Source organism: Aegilops tauschii, chromosome 6, assembly GCF_002575655.3.
Source record: "Aegilops tauschii subsp. strangulata cultivar AL8/78 chromosome 6, Aet v6.0, whole genome shotgun sequence".
NCBI lineage: Eukaryota > Viridiplantae > Streptophyta > Magnoliopsida > Poales > Poaceae > Aegilops > Aegilops tauschii.
The window spans coordinates 253,136,530-253,147,807 of NC_053040.3; positions in this window are offsets into that span (position 1 = coordinate 253,136,530).

Genomic DNA, 11,278 nt, shown 5'->3' on the forward strand with positions numbered 1-11,278 from the left:
AGTGAGTGTGTGCGATAGGGTGTCCTTCCCACGCGACCCAGAAATCATCGGGGATAGGCCCTCCTGGGACCCAGGCTGGGGCCGTGTGCGATCGGGCGAGGCATCGAAACCCAATCATTTCCGTAGGTATGTACATCCCACACGGTGAATCCCAGAAATCATTTCCGTAGGTATGTACATCCCACATGGTGAATCCCAGAAATCATTTCCGTAGGTATGTACATCCCACACGGTGAATCCCAAAAATCTTTTCCGCAGGTATGTACATCCCACACGGTGAATCGCAAAAAATCATTTCCATAGGTATGTACATCCGACACAGTTCTTTGTGTGGAAACGTTTGTGCAAGGTGGCCTAATGCAAACAGTTCGCTGCCGGAAGTCGTGTGTGATTGTTAGTTGATCGAACACGCCTACTTTCTAGAAACCGCGCGGGTTGTTTGAGTTCATCGCCCACGGTGTTTTCTGAGTAACCGTTTGCAATAGAGAACCCCAATAAGCAGGGTAATTAGCCTATCATTGATAATCCATGTACTAATCAAACTGATATTTCTTATAAAACACTCCAGATATTTCATATCCGTATAAAAGCAACCAGGATTTCATAATCGAATTACATCAGATAGCTTCGACACTCAGTTACGCCATTACACAACAGCACAAAGTTTCATATGCAGCATAAAAACCTTTGGAAAGTAGCATCATACATGGTAAATAGACAGATGAATCTCATCTGGGAAACTGCAGAAGCGGAAGGCAAATATTGAGCCTTCAGTGATGTTGAATGTCCTTGCAACTTTAGGCCAGTGACTATGGATAATTGCCCGCCCAACCTTCGTCCTCTTCAGCAAGACTTCAATATTGTACCATGGGTGTTGAATAAATACCTTCCTCTCCTCTTGACCATGCAGGTGGTTTGAGAGGTAATCATTGGTGAACTGCTTTGAAAAGTATTGAAAACAAAGCTATGCGTAAATCGCTGTTGTAAATTTTGAAATGGCGCTAGGGGTAAAAACAAGGTAAAAGAGTTGGCACCATCCTATAGTTGACAGATGTCTTCTTCATTCTGCAAACAATGATCTTGCTTTCATTCGTTGCAAGTTTCTTCATCCTAACAATCTTTCTAAGTTTCTTGACTTGACTCATATTCATGGACATCTCATTTCCCCATATGCAAAATGGGTCGAATAGTGGGTCTAAGCCTCTGACAGCAGGACGTACATGTGCAAGACCAAATTGTAAGAAACCTAAATATTAGAATGATTCCTGCAACTACACAATAATGTGCTATTAGCCAAAGGACCCTGCTTGAACAAACCTCGATGGTAAACTGCAGTGTCTCCCATTGTTTCCCTGCAACACACATAAGGAAGATCTTGATCAGGTTAACTGAGAGTTGCCATACTATCAGTAGAATATGTATTGAGTACAGCCAAATTCGATTGGTGTCACATGCATAACAATAAAAAATTATACCCACAGCAAATGAAAATCAAATTGCAGAACTAAACCAAACAGTTAAATGGAGAGCAGACCAAATGAACCAAAATAGTTAACTGAGCACGACATTGCAGAATAGAAACATGTACTAGAAGATAAGACAGTTAACAAAACAAAGAATGCTTGAGAACAATACTATGAAATGTAGCAATTGTTGGACCAAAGTGTTTACTGAACATTACATTTTAGAGGACCAAACTGTTAACTGAAGATCAGATTGCATATTAACATTACAGAGGACAAATCCCTAGAAGGCACTGGCGGTGGCCTCGAGAAAACATCACGAATTGCATTTTAAAGTAGACAACCACGCGGCGGTGTCGACGGTGGCCTCGAAGACGAGGTGCTCCTCCAAGGTCTGGCGGTCGACACGCATGCCAGCCATAGCGACCTCGTTCATGCGTGCAGCCGCATGCTACTGAGCTCCATGTTATACTGCGTGTAAAATGGCTGTGGGTGGCGCTTAATTGGAGGAGGGGGCAGTGATTTCGGTGGAAGGTGTCGCTCCGTCAGTCGGGGCATGTGGGACGGGAAAGGAGGCCGCGCAGCAAGGAGGCCGCGCAGCAAGAAGAAGGGTCGGCAGCGAGGAGGCCGCGCAGCAAGAAGAAGGGTCGCCGGCGAGGAGGCGGCGCTGCAAGAAGAAGGGTCGCCGGCGAGGAGGCGGCGCCACAAGAAGAAGGGTAGCCGGCGAGGAGGCAGCGCTGCAAGAAGAAGGGTCACGCAGCGAGGAGGCTGAGCTACCAGTAAGCAGCAGCGAAGGTTTGAACTTGGAAAGAAAGGAGGAACAGTGGAAATGTGGCTGTTGGTAGGAGGGAGGGGGCGGGGTGATAGATATTTCCACGGTGGCAAAAAAATTTCGCTCGGTGCCGCGAGAAACTGGCGCGCAAGTGTGGTGCAAGTGGGGGTGGTGGACTATAGACGACGAAGCTTCCTGCGTAAGCCAGACAAGACGGTGTGCCAAGATATTTTATATCGCATCCCACATGATTATTTCTAGTAAACTGTTTGTGGTATACCTGATTTTTTCATTATGTTTTGAAAGACAAAATGGTGTTATGGAGGGAAAGGATGGTGTTTGAATTGCTAGAACATTTACGTACAGTGAACATGCAATTAGTACATGAGTGTCGTGTTTAAATTTGGAATTATTCCGGGTTCGTTTGGCATTTTTATGCATTAATTGAGTTTCTGGGCATTTAATGTGCATAATTCAAATTTGAACTACAAGCACATGCTCCAATGCACCAAAGTTTGCTGAAAAATCACATGTGTGTCTTTGGGCGAATTTATGGGTCCCTTGCAAGAAATGGGAATAAAATTCAAACATCTGGGTGTCGTGGCTCGGCCGGAATTATTGAGAAACTTGGTTTTTAAATTCCTATAAATCCAAAACAAGGCTGAAAATCATGAAACTTGGAATGGTGTTATGACATGGCACCAACATGCCATAGTAAATTTTTGGCCGAATTGGTACAAGCTTTGGTGTAAGCTTCTTGCAAACCTGAGCTTCCGTCAAGAAGGCTCCTGGTTCCGAGAGGGAACGTGTCACCTCCGTGTGCGAGATGACATACGTACACTGCCTTCTCCCGCCTTAATTTTTGTACAGTGGCAGATTAGATAAAATAGAAGTATCGTGCTAAATTTTGGAATTATTCCGTGTTCGTTTGGCCTTTTTTATATATTAATTGAGTTTCTGGGCATTTAATGTGCATAATTCAAATTTGAACTACAAGCACATGCTCCAGTGCACCAAAGTTGTTTCAAAAATCACATGTGTGTCCTTGGTGGAATTTCTAGGTCCCATGCAAGATATGGGAGTCAAATTCAAACACCTGGGCGTCGGGGCTTGGCCAGAAAGATTTAGAAACTTGGTTTTTTAATTCCTGTAAATCCAAAACACGCCTGAAAATCATGAAACTTGGCATGGTGTCATGACATGGCACCAACATGTAGCGGTAATTTCTTTGGCCGAATTGGGACAAGCTTTGGTGTAGGCTTATTGCAAACCGGAGCTTCCCTCAAGAAGGCTCCTGGTTCCGAGAGGGAATGTGTCACCTCCATGTGCGAAACGACATACATACACTGCCTTCTCCCGCCTTAATTTTTTTACACTGGCAGATTATACCAAATAGAAGTATCATGCTAAATTTTGAAATTATTCCTTGTTCGTTTGGCCTTTTTTATACATTAATTGAGTTTCTACGCATTTAATCTGTATAATTCAAATTTGAACTACAAGCACGTGCTCCAGTGCACCAAAGTTGTTTGAAAAATCACATGTGTGTACTTGGGTGAATTTCTACGTCCCATGCAAGAGATGGGTGTGAAATTCAAACATCTGGGCGTCGTGGCTTGGCCGAAAAGTTTGAGAAACTCGGTTTTTTAATTCCTGTAATTCCAAAACACGCCTGAAAATCATGAAACTTGGCATGGTATCATGACATGGCACCAACATGCTGCGGTAATTTTTTTGGCGGAATGGTGACAAGCTTTGGTGTACGCTTCTTACAGACCGGAGCTTCCCTCAAAAAGGCTCGTGGTTCCAAGAGGGAACGCGTCACAACTCCGTGTAAAACGACATACGTACACTACCTTCTCCCGCCTTAATTTTTTACACAGCCAGATTAGACCAAATAGAAGTACCGTGCTAAATTTTGGAATTATTCCGGGTTCGTTTGGCCTTTTTTATACATTAATTGAGTTTCTGGGTATTTAATGTGCATAACTAAAATTTGAACTACAAGCACATGCTCCAGTGCACCAAAGTTGTTTGAAAAACACATGTGTGTCCTTGGGTGAATTTCTAGGTCTCATGCAAGACATGGGAGAGAAATTCAAACATCTAGGCGTCGTGGCTCGGCCGGAAAGATTGAGAAACTTGGTTTTTTAATTCCTGTAATTCCAAAACACGCCTGAAAATCATGAAACTTTGCATGGTCTCATGACATGGCGCCAACATGCTGCGGTACTTTTTTTGGCCGAATTGGGACAAGCTTTGGTGTAAGCTCTTGCAAACCGGAGCTTCCCTAAAGAAGGCTCCTGGTTCCGAGAGGGAACGTGTCACCTCCGTGTGCGAAACGACATACATACACTGCCTTCTCCCGCCTTAATTTTTTTACACAGGCAGATTATACCAAATAGAAGTATCATGCTAAATTTTGGAATTATTCCTTGTTCGTTTGGCCTTTTTTATACATTAATTGAGTTTCTACACATTTAATGTGTATAATTCAAATTTGCACTACAAGGACGTGCTCCAGTGCACCAAAGTTGTTTGAAAAATCACATGTGTGTACTTGGGTGAATTTCTACGTCCCATGCAAGAGATGGGTGTGAAATTCAAACATCTGGGCGTCGTGGCTCGGCCGGAAAGATTGATAAACTTGGTTTTTTGAATTCCTGTAATTCAAAAACACACCTGAAAATCATGAAACTTGGCATGGTCTCATGACATGGCACCAACATGCTGCGGTAATTTTTTTGGCGGAATGGTGACAAGCTTTGGTGTAAGCTTCTTACAAACCGGAGCTTCCCTAAAGAAGGCTCCTGGTTCATAGAGGGAACGTGTTACCTCCGTGTGCGAGACGACATACGTACACTACCTTCTCCCGCCTTAATTTTTTACAGAGCGAGATTAGACCAAATAGAAGTACCGTGCTAAATTTTGGAATTATTCCGGGTTTGTTTGGCCTTTTTTATACATTAATTGAGTTTCTGGGCATTTAATGTGCATAACTAAAATTTGAACTACAATCACATGCTCCATTGCACCAAAGTTGTTTGAAAAACACATGTGTGTCCTTGGGTGAATTTCTAGGTCTCATGCAAGAGATGGGAGTGAAATTCAAACATCTGGGCGTCGTGGATCGGGCGGGAAGATTGAGAAACTTGGTTTTTTTAATTCCTTTAATTCCAAAACACGCCTGAAAATCATGAAACTTTGCATGGTCTCATGACATGGCGCCAACATGCTGCGGTAATTTTTTTGGCCGAATTGGGACAAGCTTTGGTGTAAGCTCTTGCAAACCGGAGCTTCCCTAAAGAAGGCTCCTGGTTCATAGAGGGAACGTGTCACCTCCGTGTGCGAAACGACATACGTACACTGCCTTATCCCGCCTTAATTTTTTTACACATCCAGATTAGACGAAATAGAAGTACCGTGCTAAATTTTGGAATTATTCCGAGTTCGTTTCGCCTTTTTATACATTAATTGAGTTTCTGGGTATTTAATGTGCATAATTCAAATTTGAACTACAAGCACAGGCTCTAGTACACGAAAGTTGTTTGAAAAATCACATGTGTGTCCTTGGGTCAATTTCTAGGTCCCATGCAAGAGATTGGAGTGAAATTCAAACATCTGGGCGTCGTGGCTCGGCCGGAAAGATGGAGAAACTTGGTTTTTTAATTCCTGTAATTCCAAAACACGCTTGAAAATCATGAACTTGCCATGGTCTCATGACATGGCACCAACATGCTGCGGTAATTTTTTTGGCCGAATTGGGACAAGCTTTGGTGTAAGCTTCTTGCAAACCAGAGCTTCCCTCAAGATGGCTCGTGGTTCCGAGAGGGAACGTGTCACCTCCGTGTGCGAAACGACATACGTACACTGGTTTCTCCCGCCTTATTTTTTTTCACAGCCAGATTAGACCAACTAGAAGTATCGTGCTAAATTTTGGAAATATTTCAGGTTCGTTTGGCCTTTTGTATACATTAATTGAGTTTCTGGGCATTTAATGTGCATAATTCAAATTTGAACTACAAGCACATGCTCCAGTGCACCAAAGTTGTTTGAAAAATCACATGTGTGTCCTTGGGTGAATTTCTAGGTCTCATGCAAGAGATGGGAGTGAAATTCAAACATCTGGGCGTCGTGGCTCGGCTGGAAAGATTGAGAAACTTGGTTTTTAATTCCTGTAATTCCAAAACAGGCGTGAAAATCATGAAACTTGGCATGGTCTCATGACATGGCGCCAACATGCTGCAGTAATTTTTTTGGCCGAATTGGGACAAGCTTTGGTGTAAGCTCTTGCAAACCAGAGCTTCCCTAAAGAAGGCTCCTGGTTCATAGAGGGAACGTGTCACCTCCGTGTGCGAAACGACATACGTACACTGCCTTCTCCCGCCTTAATTTTTTACACAGCCAGATTAGACCAAATAGAAGTAACGTGCTAAATTTTGGAATTATTCCGGGTTCGTTTCGCCTTTTTTATACATTAATTGAGTTTCTGGGTATTTAATGTGCATAATTCAAATTTGAACTACAAGCACAGGCTCTAGTACACGAAAGTTGTTTGAAAAATCACATGTGTGTCCCTGGTTGAATTTCTAGGTTCCATGCAAGAGATTGGAGTGAAATTCAAACATCTGGGCGTCGTGGCTCGGCTGGAAAGATGGAGAAACTTGGTTTTTTGATTCCTGTAATTCCAAAACATGCCTGAAAATCAAGAACTTGCCATGGTCTCATGACATGGCACCAACATGCAGCGGTAATTTTTTTGGCCGAATTGGGACAAGCTTTGGTGTAAGCTTCTTGCAAACCGGAGCTTCCCTAAAGAAGGCTCCTGGTTCATAGAGGGAACGTGTTACCTCCGTGTGCGAAACGACATACGTACACTGTTTTCTCCCGCCTTAATTTTTTTGACAGCCAGATTAGACCAAATAGAAGTATCGTGCTAAATTTTGGAATTATTCCAGGTTCGTTTGGCCTTTTGTATACATTAATTGAGTTTCTGGGCATTTAATGTGCATAATTCAAATTTGAACTACAAGCACATGCTCTAGTGCACCAAAGTTGTTTGAAAAATCACATGTGTGTCCTTGGGTGAATTTCTAGGTCTAATGCAAGAGATGGGAGTGAAATTCAAACATTTGGGCATCGTGGCTCGACTGGAAAGATTGATAAACTTGGTTTTTTAATTCCTGTAATTCCAAACCACGCCTGAAAATCATGAAACTTGGCATGGTCTCATGACATGGCGCCAACATGCTGTAGTATTTTTTTTGGCCGAATTGGGACAAGCTTTGGTGTAAGCTCTTGCAAACCAGAGCTTCCCTAAAGAAGGCTCCTGGTTCATAGAGGGAACGTGTCACCTCCGTGTGCGAAACGACATACGTACACTGCCTTCTCTCGCCTTAATTTTTTACACAGCTAGATTAGACCAAATAGAAGTATCGTGCTAAAGTTTGGAATTATTCCGGGTTCGTTTCGCCTTTTTTAATACATTAATTGAGTTTCTGGGTATTTAATGTGCATAATTCATATTTGAACTACAAGCACAGGCTCTAGTACACGAAAGTTGTTTGAAAAATCACATGTGTGTCCTTGGGTGAATTTCAAGGTCCCATGCAAGAGATTGGAGTGAAATTCAAACATCTGGGCGTCGTGGCTCGGCCGGAAAGATGGAGAAACTTAGTTTTTTAATACCTGTAATTCCAAAACACGCCTGAAAATCATGAACTTGCCATGGTCTCATGACATGGCACCAACATGCTGCGGTAATTTTTTTGGCCGAATTGGGACAAGCTTTGGTGTTAGCTTCTTGCAAACCGGAGCTTCCCTAAAGAAGGCTCCTGGTTCATAGAGGGAACGTGTCACCTCCGTGTGCGAAACGACATACGTACACTGTTTTCTCCCGCCTTAATTTTTTTTGACAGCCAGATTAGACCAAATAGAAGTATCGTGCTAAATTTTGGAATTACTCCAGGTTCGTTTGGCCTTTTGTATACATTAATTGAGTTTCTGGGCATTTAATGTGCATAATTCAAATTTGAACTACAAGCACATGCTCTAGTGCACCAAAGTTGTTTGAAAAATCACATGTGTGTCCTTGGGTGAATTTCTAGGTCTAATGCAAGAGATGGGAGTGAAATTCAAACATTTGGGCATCGTGGCTCGGCTGGAAAGATTGAGAAACTTGGTTTTTTAATTCCTGTAATTCCAAAACACGCCTGAAAATCATGAAACTTGGCATGGTCTCATGACATGGCGCCAACATGCTGTAGTAATTTTTTTGGCCGAATTGGGACAAGCTTTGGTGTAAGCTCTTGCAAACCGGAGCTTCCCTAAAGAAGGCTCCTGGTTCATAGAGGGAACGTGTCAACTCCGTGTGCGAAACGACATACGTACACTGCCTTCTCCCGCCTTAATTTTTTACACAGCTAGATTAGACCAAATAGAAGTATCGTGCAAAAGTTTGGAATTATTCCGGGTTCGTTTCGCCTTTTTTATACATTAATTGAGTTTCTGGGTATTTAATGTGCATAATTCAAATTTGAACTACAAGCACAGGCTCTAGTACACGAAAGTTGTTTGAAAAATCACATGTGTGTCCTTGGGTGAATTTCTAGGTCCCATGCAAGAGATTGGAGTGAAATTCAAACATCTGGGCGTCGTGGCTCGGCCGGAAAGATGGAGAAACTTGGTTTTTTAATTCCTGTAATTCCAAAACACGCCTGAAAATCATGAACTTGCCATGGTCTCATGACATGGCACCAACATGCTGCGGTAATTTTTTTGGCCGAATTGGGACAAGCTTTGGTGTTAGCTTCTTGCAAACCGGAGCTTCCCTAAAGAAGGCTCCTGGTTCATAGAGGGAACGTGTCACCTCCGTGTGCGAAACGACATACGTACACTGTTTTCTCCCGCCTTAATTTTTTTTGACAGCCAGATTAGACCAAATAGAAGTATCGTGCTAAATTTTGGAATTACTCCAGGTTCGTTTGGCCTTTTGTATACATTAATTGAGTTTCTGGGCATTTAATGTGCATAATTCAAATTTGAACTACAAGCACATGCTCTAGTGCACCAAAGTTGTTTGAAAAATCACATGTGTGTCCTTGGGTGAATTTCTAGGTCTAATGCAAGAGATGGGAGTGAAATTCAAACATTTGGGCATCGTGGCTCGGCTGGAAAGATTGAGAAACTTGGTTTTTTAATTCCTGTAATTCCAAAACACGCCTGAAAATCATGAAATTTGGCATGGTCTCATGACATGGCGCCAACATGCTGTAGTAATTTTTTTGGCCGAATTGGGACAAGCTTTGGTGTAAGCTCTTGCAAACCGGAGCTTCCCTAAAGAAGGCTCCTGGTTCATAGAGGGAACGTGTCAACTCCGTGTGCGAAACGACATACGTACACTGCCTTCTCCCGCCTTAATTTTTTACACAGCTAGATTAGACCAAATAGAAGTATCGTGCAAAAGTTTGGAATTATTCCGGGTTCGTTTCGCCTTTTTTATACATTAATTGAGTTTCTGGGTATTTAATGTGCATAATTCAAATTTGAACTACAAGCACAGGCTCTAGTACACGAAAGTTGTTTGAAAAATCACATGTGTGTCCTTGGGTGAATTTCTAGGTCCCATGCAAGAGATTGGAGTGAAATTCAAACATCTGGGCGTCGTGGCTCGGCCGGAAAGATGGAGAAACTTGGTTTTTTAATTCCTGTAATTCCAAAACACGCCTGAAAATCATGAACTTGCCATGGTCTCATGACATGGCACCAACATGCTGCGGTAATTTTTTTGGCCGAATTGGGACAAGCTTTGGTGTTAGCTTCTTGCAAACCGGAGCTTCCCTAAAGAAGGCTCCTGGTTCATAGAGGGAACGTGTCACCTCCGTGTGCGAAACGACATACGTACACTGTTTTCTCCCGCCTTAATTTTTTTTGACAGCCAGATTAGACCAAATAGAAGTATCGTGCTAAATTTTGGAATTACTCCAGGTTCGTTTGGCCTTTTGTATACATTAATTGAGTTTCTGGGCATTTAATGTGCATAATTCAAATTTGAACTACAAGCACATGCTCTAGTGCACCAAAGTTGTTTGAAAAATCACATGTGTGTCCTTGGGTGAATTTCTAGGTCTAATGCAAGAGATGGGAGTGAAATTCAAACATTTGGGCATCGTGGCTCGGCTGGAAAGATTGAGAAACTTGGTTTTTTAATTCCTGTAATTCCAAAACACGCCTGAAAATCATGAAATTTGGCATGGTCTCATGACATGGCGCCAACATGCTGTAGTAATTTTTTTGGCCGAATTGGGACAAGCTTTGGTGTAAGCTCTTGCAAACCGGAGCTTCCCTAAAGAAGGCTCCTGGTTCATAGAGGGAACGTGTCAACTCCGTGTGCGAAACGACATACGTACACTGCCTTCTCCCGCCTTAATTTTTTACACAGCTAGATTAGACCAAATAGAAGTATCGTGCAAAAGTTTGGAATTATTCCGGGTTCGTTTCGCCTTTTTTATACATTAATTGAGTTTCTGGGTATTTAATGTGCATAATTCAAATTTGAACTACAAGCACAGGCTCTAGTACACGAAAGTTGTTTGAAAAATCACATGTGTGTCCTTGGGTGAATTTCTAGGTCCCATGCAAGAGATTGGAGTGAAATTCAAACATCTGGGCGTCGTGGCTCGGCCGGAAAGATGGAGAAACTTGGTTTTTTAATTCCTGTAATTCCAAAACACGCCTGAAAATCATGAACTTGCCATGGTCTCATGACATGGCACCAACATGCTGCGGTAATTTTTTTGGCCGAATTGGGACAAGCTTTGGTGTTAGCTTCTTGCAAACCGGTGCTTCCCTAAAGAAGGCTCCTGGTTCATAGAGGGAATGTGTTACCTCCGTGTGCGAAACGACATACGTACACTGTTTTCTCCCGCCTTAATTTTTTTTGACAGCCAGATTAGACCAAATAGAAGTACCGTGCTAAATTTTGGAATTATTCCGGGTTCGTTTGGCCTTTTTATACATTAATTGAGTTTCTGGGCATTTAATG